The sequence below is a fragment of the Mus musculus genome, chromosome 12 (genome assembly GCF_000001635.26).
Source record: "Mus musculus strain C57BL/6J chromosome 12, GRCm38.p6 C57BL/6J".
NCBI lineage: Eukaryota > Metazoa > Chordata > Mammalia > Rodentia > Muridae > Mus > Mus musculus.
Window position 1 is genome coordinate 112,944,442 of NC_000078.6, and position 10,789 is coordinate 112,955,230.

A 10,789-nucleotide genomic window follows, 5' to 3' on the forward strand; every position below is an offset into this window, starting at 1 on the left:
CTGGACCTTCCAAGTGTCTGTGTGTTTGCTTGGGGGTGGCTGGGCTAGAGTTGCCAAGGAGTTGAGGATGCAAGGCCAAAGTCAAAATGACTTCCAGGATGGAGAGAGGTGGACTAGTGCTGGCCCCAGTTGGGTGGGTGGGGCTAAGGCTGGTAAAGTTCTTTACAAGTCTATCTTTTTCTGCGTTTGAATTTTTTACAAAACAGATCCCACCCACATGACCTCCTGTTTTCTCAGTCTTCTCGGGGGTCTGGAACTCCTAACCCATCACCAGCCTCTCACGTGCTAGGATAACAGTTCTGAGCCACCACACTGGATGCAGGACAGATGTGTTTGCTGCTTGGTGATGCACGCCTGTGGACCTGTATTCAGTCTTTGGACCCACATAAAAGTGGGAGAAGTGACTCTAAAAGTTGTCCTCTGACCCCCCCCCCAGAGGCTGCGTGACACCACCCCACCCCCACCATCACACACATACCTGTGCATATGAACATGCCTGCCCCTCCTAGTTGCTGGTGCCTTCCTATATTCTGTCTACCTTGTTTATCTTCCCTCCCTCCCCAAGAGCTGCTGAGATTATAGATTTGTACATACCCTGGCTTCTGTGTGGGTGCTGGGGACTGAATGCAGACCCTCAGGCCTGTGTAGGGAGCACTTTACCCACTGAGCCATCTCTTCAACCCCTCAGACATGTTTTCAAGAAGAATGGATCCCTTTCTACGAGCCTTGGCCTCCGCCGTCCTGAGCACGCCTCAGGCATGCATGTGTACTCTCAGACAGACTTTATGAAGACTCGCAGCTTCTTAGAGTCAAGAGTGAAGGACACAGAATCAGGTTTTCTGGCCCAAACAGCTGGAAGGAGGCCAGTGGAGCAAAAGCAGGTTGTGGCATTCTATTATGGGGTGGAACCTGGGGCTTTGGCCTCTTCTGACTGTGACATGTCTCAAGGGACATGGGTGTCTACAGCAAAAGCACGGAGCTGGAGCCTTTCCAGGCACCAAACACAAAATTAATTCAAATGGATCAGAGGCTTGGACAAAAGAGCTGAAATTTAAAATCCCAGGGGTGGGGTCAGGGTAAGAAAGGGCAGAAATTCACGACATTTAACTTGTCAGTGACAGCCAAAAGGAAAACAGGGAGATAGGACTTCATGAGAATGTAAATCATTTGTGCATCGCGATGTGACCATGAGTGGATGAGTGAGTAGACAGATGAGCTCGGTGTGCAATGGTCAATCGCTAGGCCTTGCTGGGATGGAAACGGAGGCAATGCCACATAAGAGGAGAAAGAAATGAGCCAGGCAACAGAGCCATGTGCTTCCATCCATGTGAGGTCCCTGAAGTAGTCAGACTGGTAGATTCGGGAGACAGAATGGGGTGACGTGCCTGGGGGAGGTGGCTGGGAAGTCACAGGTTGGGACAGTATTTTAGTTTGGGATGATGATAGTGTCCTGGAGGTGAGCTTCGTGCCATTGACCTGCACAACTTAAAAGTGGTTACAATGCCCAGGTGTGGTGGCACACACCTCTAGTCCCAGCCCTTGGAGGCAGAGCAGACAGATCTACAGGAGTTCAAGGCCAGCCTGCCCTTCACACCGAGTTCCAGGAGAGCCAGGACTACATAGAGAAGCCCTGTCTTGAACCCTGTGCTCCCCCCACCCCCAAGGGGGATTTACAGTGGAACCTGTAATCCCACACAGGAGATACAGAAGTTCAAAGCCAACATCTGCCACATGAGACAGTGTCTTAAAACAAACTTTTAAAAAGTGATTATAATAGATGTTGGGTGTGCTTTAAAAAAAAATAGTCTACAGTCTCATGGTTATCCTTGAATTTTCAGCCATCCTCCTCCCTCAGACTTCCCAGTTAAAGTGGCGGGATAACAGGTGCGTGTCGCATAGGAATCATCAATAGTGAATGAGCGACAGGAGAAGTTGCCAGCTGTTTATTTTCTTTCTTTTTTTTATATTGCGTACATAAAGCACTGCTTTTAATTTTGCTGTGGCATGTATTACTTTTTCAATTAAAAAGAACCATTCTGAAACACTTAGGATGGCAGGCGTTGACTTGGTATATTTTACTGCCACGGAGGTGTTGAGAGGACATGAGAGATCAGTGGCTATTATGTGGCAGGGTGGATTTTGTGTCAGAGGTGAGGCAGAAGATGGCGGGTGGGGGGAATCCCAGGAGACATAGGAGCGAGGCAGCAGGGAAGGGACTGAGCAACAGGCTGCAGGAGGACCCTGGACACCTTGGCTGTGTCACTTCAGCTGTCTCCTCCACTCCCAAGTGGTAAGATGAGGCTGCTGAGGCCTCCCCATCATATCCCCAGGGCACCATAGCTGCTCTTATCCCACCTAGTGTGTTCTAGAAGGCTCTCTTTGGGCAAGCACCCCGCTCTGGGCCACTCCTCAGGGCTACCTCTCTTGGTGAATCTTTCCCCACATGTCTAGTCTTCTAACCCATGCTACTGCTCCCAGGGTCCCTTTCAGGCCCCTCCAGTACACAGGACAGGTCCTGCTTTCGGCACTCCCTCCAGCTGGCCACCTGTTTCTGTGAGCTGATCTCCCCACATGTCACAGTAGACTCTGGGTCTCCAGGAGACAGCTGTGTTGTGGACTCTGGAACCAGGAGCCCCAGGTCTCCCTGCATGTTATACGGCTGGGGACAGTTCTCACCTGCCCTCGTCAACGCTGTTCTGTCTAAGGAAGTCTGGTGAGCCCAGAGGGGTCTGAGAGTGTACGGGTGCACACATAGCGCCTACACGAGTTAGGCCAAGTCTGTGTGGTGGCGAGAATGAACATGAGAGCTGTTTGTGCTACTGACATCTTTAACCTGCAGCAGAAGCAGGTCCAGGCTCTTCCTGGCCAGCTTCAGAGTCTCCAGGCGGACCTCTGTGGTGTGGATATTGTAGACAGGTGGCAGGATCTGGGCCTCACATGAAGCTCAGAGAGGTGAAAATAGGGGTTCCCCTTACCCTGCTGGGGTGCCCAGACACTCTGGAGCATGCCCAGGCAGAGGAGAGGTGCTAGGGCAAGGGACCAGCCTACCTGGCTCACCATCCTGCACTGCTCTAAGGATGTTGACAGGGGGCGCCAGCGTCCCCAACTTTCTATGAGTCTTCTGCAATCTGTAAGTATCTCAGTCACAGGTGAGTCACCAGAGGGACAGGTTGACACTACTCTAACTCTACCCCTCTCCACGTTAAGGGCCCATCCCCACCCCACAGCCATTACTGGGTTACCCCTTGTCACAAAGCCTGGGATGACTCGGAGCCAAAGTGAACAGAGGGCTGGGATCTGCAAGACTTTCTGCAGCAGGCTGCTGCTGGACAAATGGCATAGTGTGGGGACAGATAGCTCCTGCTTCTGCTTCATTCCTGAGCTTCACTCCCGTGTGTAGGCAGCAAAATGGCCTAGGTGATCTATCCCCCACCCCACAGGGCACGCCCCGCATGGATGAGCTCCTGTTACCTCAAGCTAGTGGCTGGACCAAGGTCCCCCATTCTTAACCTTCAGGCGCCCCTGGGTCTCAAAGGGAAGCAGTTCAGCCCAGAGTGCTAGCCTGCTGGTTTCTGCAGGAGCCCACCCGGAAAGCACTGGCTGTGAACAATGCCTGTGTGTGACGGGCTTTCCCTCTGTGAGAGAAAATAGTTCCATAGAATGGCAGTTTCCTGCATTTGTGCCTGGACCTGAAGGGGTGACTCATGCTGAGACCTCCCAGAAAGAGATGGCCCCAGAGCCCCTCCCCACCCCCCAGCTCCTAGGCAAAGCAAGGGTTCATTTTTCCTTGTAGCCCCTGCCATCTTGGGCTTTCAAACCCATCCCAGCACTATGAGTAGCCCAGGCTAGCAATGACATAGAGGCTTCCTAGTGGAAGCCCAGATTCAAGTGCCAAGAGCTGGGGGGTGGGGGTGGGGGTGGGGGTCTAGGGAGAGAGGTCAGTGGCTCTGGCTCCTGGTTCTGATGAGGCCACTGTTCTTTGGACAGGGCCCTGTGATGAGGACTGGCCGTGGTCTGCATGGAAGAGAGGACAGGGCTCTAGGGGTGTGGACACCCTGTGACATGAGAAGGGTGAGCAGTGGTAGCCAATTAACACGTCATGAAGGGTCGGGCTGAGCCACTCTGAATGGCACTGTCGCCCTGAGATGGTTGTCTGGAGCAGTGTGTGCGGCTTCAGGAGAGCTGACAGCTACTCTAGTTTGGGCTGTTACAGGCGATTATTTCAGACCGGAACTGTGAAGACACTCTAAGGAAACCTGGCTCTTCTGGCCCACAGTTGTCACATGGGCAGCCAGCCTCACCTCCTGGCATACCGTGTGCTCTACCGTGTGGAGACCACCAGCTCTGCTTCAGTCCACAACCCATCCGGCTGCCTTCTCGGGTCTATTTCAGTGTAGTGTAGTCTATGGGAGGGTAAGGGACTTATGCTGCCACCTCTAGCCTATTGTCCCTGCCTGGCCAGTCCCACTTGACCACCTTTCTCCCAGGTTCTCTGAAACCTCACCTTAGTCCTCCCTTTCTTCCAGTTTTTGCCCCTCTCTTAGGGGCACCATAGTGTACTAAGAATCAATGGCTCCAGTCTTTTCTGGGCTGACAGTGATCCAATGTCATGCTGCCTCTCATCTTGTCCCCAAGGTTCCTGGCTCGGGCAGGGCTCCCCTCCCTCTCCCCTCAGACCTTGTGACCTCCAGCTGTTCACATTAAAAGGTTCCATGCTCTATTTACAGGGATCAGCAAGGTAGGGCTTCCATCCCTAGAGGGTCCGGGCCTATGAGAGTACCAGCTGTTAGTGAAGGACCATTGAGCTCTGTTCTGGAGGATACTGTTCGTCCATGCCACCTGTCAGCATAAACTTCATGTCAAGGCTAGAGACTCAAGAGATAGATGACAAGTCGTGCCCAAGGGGTAAGGATCTGGTTGGGTATGGCAAGGAGCTGGTTGGATGCCTGTCAGCTCACCTTGGGCATGCTCGGCCCCTCTGCACTGAGTAAGTAGGGTGTCTCTTCCCATCCAGGGGAAGCCCGTCATCCCCAGCCACTTGCTGTCGTTCTGTCTAAAGGAATCCAGGACGAGCACAGATATTCGGGCTTTCTGGACAGTACAGCTCTGCCCACTTGCCTCTGCCCGTTGTTGCCAACTCCTTGTATGAAATCCCAACTTGAAATACTAGCGTGAGATCCTGATTTCTGAGTGGGGACTGAAAGAGAAATTCTTAGAGGGGAGGGCGAGAACTGTCTTGCTCTATACTAGGTGGTCATGGGCAGCTAAGTAAGGACCACTACGGACTGTGGACCAGAGAGCAGATACCTCTCTTCCGCCTGACTCATACATAGTTCAGGTGTGGGCCCTCAAAGAGATGAGCTGTTTGGCAGGCAGGACCAAGCCAGCCTTAAGGATCCCCACAAGGCCCAGGAGAGGGAGCGACAAGAGGACTCACGGTCCATGCCACAGTCCCTTTTCTAGTTGAGTCCCAGTGGATTCTTCCTGCAGAGAAGGCAATGGAAGTGGAGTTTCCACGCCCGGATATCTGAGTTCCATCCGAAACAGCGGTTCTTAACTTCTCTGAGCCGGTGACCCTGTGCCCTGGAAGAGTAGGAGGCAGCAGACTTGGAAGGGGCACCCCAGTCTGGGGACCTTCCTCGGCCCCTCCTCCAGCTCTGCAAGCTCTGATCTCACGAACCCAGCCCCCACTACCGCTTCTCCAGAAGGAGACATTCCGGCTCTCCCACCCACCCAACTGACTGCGGACGGAGGCGAGCCCCCAAGATAGGACCCCAGGCAAGGCTGGCCTCCGCATTTCGGTTTCCTGCCACCCGCCCCCTTCTCGATCCTGCAGGAAGTGGCCGCCTCCTGAACAAAGGGGCCGGCGGACAATGGCCATTGAATTGGGCTGGGGCGCTCGTGCGGGGACAGGCTGCCAGATGCCCGCGCTGATAAGAGCCTGCGCGCCGGGCCCAGTACGACACGGAACCGTGCGCGCGTCCCTTCCCACCGTGCGCTTCCACGATAGCCCACAGAAGCGCGGTGCGGCGGGAAGACCATAGCTCACCGAGGCCTGCGCGTGGGTGGCTGGGGACCAATGGGGAGTCGGCGCGCCCCGCTTTTGGACCAATCTCGGGAGCGCGCGGAGGAGCCGCCCCGCCCAAAGCCTGGCATCTCTCGCAGCTTCGGCACCGCCTCTTCTGGGTCCGCCCCTAGGCCCGCTAATGAACGACTCCCCCGCTCGCTACCGCTCACTGCCCAGTACCGCTGACCAAACCCTGGCTCCTGTGTGGCTCTTAATAGCTAGTGTGATGTTTTTTTTTTTTTTTTTCTCCCAAATCCTCAGATGTCATCAGTTTTGATTCTGGGAAACGTCCTCGCAGGGCTGTGCTTCTCTCGCATTGTTTTGGGTGGTATGGGTGCCTACGTGACAGTGGCAGGCAGTATCATCTGGTTTTCCTCAAAGGTTGAGGAGCCATACTAGCTGTCAAGACTCCAGGGGTATGCGCACAGCAGGGGCCATGCTAGAACAGCATAGGCTCCAGACAGACACTTCCTTTCCTTGCTACCTTCTAACCTTAACGTGAAAGCAAGGCCAGCCATCAAAGGCCAGGCCAGATTCCTGCTCCCCTGCAACATTGAAAACTATCCAAGATAGATGCTGTGAACCCTCTGGGACCATATCTAGAAAACTCACATCCTTGGGCCTTCTGCTTTGGAGGCCTGGATAGCTCACACTGAAGCCAACTCCAGGGGGGAGGGCAGTTGAAACTGTGTTTTTCCAAGCCCCAAATCCCCACCCTAACCTGAAGCGGCTCTGAATGAGCCCACAGAGCTGTGATTAGAATACGTGGCAGGCATCTGCTGTAGTTGTCAGGAAGAGCTCAGCTGTCCCAGAATGACAGAGCCATTGGGGAGGGACAGAGATGGCAGCTGTGGGGGCAAAGGCTATAAATGTGGGGAAACGGGGACAGATCTCCATTCCTGGATGGAATGAGATGGCTAATTTGGAGTCTTGGCAGACCCCAGGCAGACGGGACAGAGATGGGGCTGCTTCCCTTGGCAATGCCCAGCTCGCAGCATTTCCTGCTTCCCCTCCACTAGCAAGCAGTCCCTCCCCTAACAAGTTCGGGCCCACTGGCTGCTTTACTCCTCCACAAAAAAAAAAAAAAAAAAAAAAAAAAAAAAGAGAGAGAGCATGATGCAGTGGACACAGGGACCCTCAGAGTCTGCTGAGACCTGAGAAGGCTCTAACTCAGCTCTAGTGGAAGGAAGCAAGAAACGTGTCCTGACCACCAGATGCAGAGAAAAGATGCTGCTGCAGCAGCAGCAGCAGGAGACTGGGGCCAAGGAGGAGGCAGTGCTGGGGGGAAAGGGCAACACACAGGAATGGCACAAGGATGTTGGAGTGCTAGGGGGTGTAATGAGACACTCTTAGCCCACCTGCTCTACTTTTTGTATTGTTTGAAGCCATTATGTTGGCAGCCCTGGGAGGCGGCTTCCCCAGCCTTGTGGTGACCACCTGCCTCGGAGCCCCAGAAGCTGGGTGGGAGTGACTTTAAGATATGGTGCCTGGAAGACAGTGCTGGATGTTTGGCCCTGGTGATGCAAGGATCAGGCTAAGTAATCCCTCTGTGGCTCTGTCAGTGGGCAGACTGGGTAGTGCTGAGAAAGGAAGGGCTGAACTCATTGGGCAGTACTGAGAGGCTGGCATAGACAGGACTTTTGGGTGGGGTTCAGTAGACATCATCTGGAGTCACAGCAAAGACTGGGTTACTGTGCCCTTCCAGTGAGTGACCCATCTCCTGGGTACCTGTGCGGTCCTGATGTAGCCTGGTTAGTTTGATACACCTGTCACACTCTTCTTTGCCTCCTTGGCCCAGCATTAGCCACTTCAACACTGCCCCTGATTAGGACCCTTCTCCTGGCAGCTGTTTGAGATACCTTGCACCTACTGGCTCCTCTCTTGTCACACTATTCAAAGGTCCAGCGAGACAAGTCATAGAACAAAATGTGTCCTATTTTGTGAGACAGCCAGGCCAGGCTGTAGACACCTGGATCTGTAAAAGCAGATGCCCACAGGTCTCCTGGCCCTACTACTCAGTCTGCAGGAAGTGGGAAGCCCTTGGCTTCCAACCCTGCCCTTTATCAGCCTTCATGGCTTCCTGCCATAAAAGTGGCCGGCTCCCCCACCTTGGCGCCAGGACGTCGGGTCAGTGGTGACTCACCCGTTGCCCAGCATGAGGACGCCTTGGCCCCATGTCCTCCTGCCTACCTTCACAGCACGTGTGCCTGGCCACTAGGTCTCACAACAGACTGGCTTCTCTAAGGCCCTCAAGGCAGGGTACACCTCTGCTTCTGGGCCGTGAGCTTACCTCCACTGGTCTGTCCCACTCTACCCACAGAGACCCTTGCCATTCCTTGTCATGGGGTCCTGCCCACACCCCACTACACCCTACAGCTCCATCAGCCTTACCTTCACGTGCTCTCTTCTGCCTCCTGAATCCCAAGTATGAGACCTGTCTCTTCTGGGTAAGACTTTTGTGCCCTGTTTTGGCCTGGCTCTAGGAAGATGTCCCAGTGTAACTCCTACATAACTCCCACTCTAGGGCCTCAGGATGTCTCTCCCAGCCCTTTCCACTCTGAGCGCTCCCATTCCCTGGGCTTATCTCTGAGCATTAGTGGACTGTTAACAGTAGCCCAAGGTATGCTGCTCCTGGCAGACTGCCCCTCCTCCTTCACTGAGGTGCACCCTTTGCTTAGCATAGCTCAGTATTGTAAGATTGTGTGTAAAAATGGGAGCTGGAGTTGGGGAGGAGAGGCCCTTGGCCCCAACATCCAGAAGGCTGGTGGCAAACTGGGGAAAGACAGGATGTTTGAGTGGGCTTTTTGTCTACAGGGGAAAGAAACTTGCTCTCCTTTGCAGAGGCCTTGTGTTCACCACAAAGTTCCTTATTTATACGAGCTGCAAACCAGCTCTTAGGGCTTCCTGCCTCTGCCTGCTGAGCCAGTGGAGAAGGTGTGATGGTTGCTAACTTGACACAACCAGTCACCTAGGAAGAAGCAATGTTAACTGAGGAATTGTCCCCACGTTTGGCCTGTGGGTATGTCTACATGGCATCTTCTTGCTGTTTGATGTGGGAGGGCACAGCTCACTGCAGGCCATGCCATCTGGGAAAGCTGTGCTGGGCTATCTAAGGAAGCAAGCTGAGCAAGCCTTGGAGAGCAGGATGGTGAGCAGCGGTCCTCCACGGTTCCTGCCCTGATTTCCTTCAATGATGGACTGTGACCAGGATGTGTAAGCCAAAAGAACCTTTTTCTTCCCCCCAAGGTGGGTTTGCTCAGCATTTTAAAATCACAGCAACAGGCTGGAGAGATGGCTCAAGGTTGAGAGCACTTGCTCTTGCAGAGTGAGCCAGATTCACTCCCCTGAACCCACACGATGGTTCACAGCGACCTGCAATTCTTGTTCTAGGGATCGGATACCCTCTTCTGATCTTTGCAAGCACTGAGTATGCATGTGGTACACATTCATGTGTGCAGGCAAAACATTCACATAAAATAAATCTAAAACTTAAAAAAGTCCAAAGAAAGCAAAGCACGATGGAAGGGGTGTAACACCTGTGTCCCGTCTGGCCTGAATATGGCTGTGTACAGCCTGAGCTTGTGACAATGCTCACTCCAAGTTCTCATTCTGAGTCACTGTCAATGAGCTGGTAAAGTTTGCACATTTGCCAGGAACATCCCCAGAAGCCCCCATGGGCTGGTAAGCCTGATTCCACCTCATCATCCTAGATATTTATTTTATTTATTTACTTTCAAGATGGTTTTTCCGTGTAGCCTTGGCTGTTCTGGAACTTGCTGTGTAGACCAGGCTGGTCTTGAACTCATAAGATCCATCTGCCTCTGCCTCCCAAGTGCTGGAATTAGAGGCACGGGCCTCCATCACCCAGACATCCTGGATCTTTCTGTTCAGAGAACCCTGTCCACCTTGTAAGCCCCTAAACATAACTGTACTAGAACCCATTTCTCCACATCTCTATGAGCCCCTGTCCAGATCCTTACTTGGAAGCAGCCCTTGCCTTCTCCACCCCACACCGAGCTTGTGGAGGGCACCTCCCAGCTCTCCAGCCCATTCTGTTATTCCCAGAGGAAGGCTGGCATGCTACTCTACCAAGTTGCTGCCTGGCTGTCTAGCACAGCCTCACTTCTACTGTGCTGGGAACAGGAGGTCTATCTGCCCTCAGCTCACCAAGTTTAACTTGGCCTTCTCTCCAGACTTCAACCTTGGACTAAGCTGGGGCCTCTGGGCCTGCCAGGCCTCCACCTAAGCAGCAGGGCTAGCATGGGCGCTCAGCTTTGCTGCCCAGGTGCCTCTGCTAACACCCTCTCTATTCTGCCGCCTTCGAGTTGGGCTGGGGCACAAGGTGCATTATGCACTAAAGCTCCTGGAGATGCTTGGAGTTCCTCTTTGCTCCTCCCCGGCCAGGGTCAGCAGGAAGGAGAGTATGGCAGGATGAGGCTCAGGACAAGCTGGATCCAAGGTCAAGTTGAGGATTTAAAAAGTGGGTGATGGTTGAGACGGGTCTCACCAGTTTGGGGCCACTGCTCTCATGGGTCTTAGCCAGGCCCATTGTTTGGGGACAATAGTTCCCCTGAGCTAGGTTCCTCTCCCAACAGGAAAACCATAAAGTCTGCCCATTAACACTGCCCACGGCCACTTTGAAGGCCTGGGGAGGCTTCAGGTGCCAAGTGTAGCCCCACCCATTGCCAACCTGCTCCAGCTCAGGCACCCTAGGGATGTCAG

General features: G+C 53.6%; 1 long non-coding RNA gene across 1 annotated transcript; it reads right to left on the reverse strand.

Annotated features, from left to right (window-relative positions):
• Positions 1-1,928: 1,928 nt before the first annotated feature.
• Positions 1,929-9,848, reverse strand: Gm26583. The gene is made up of 2 exons (XR_381995.2): positions 6,050-9,848; positions 1,929-5,583 (listed from the first exon to the last, which is right to left on the reverse strand). It is a non-coding gene; the product is annotated as a predicted gene, 26583 (long non-coding RNA).
• Between the last annotated feature and the right edge of the window lie 941 nt (positions 9,849-10,789).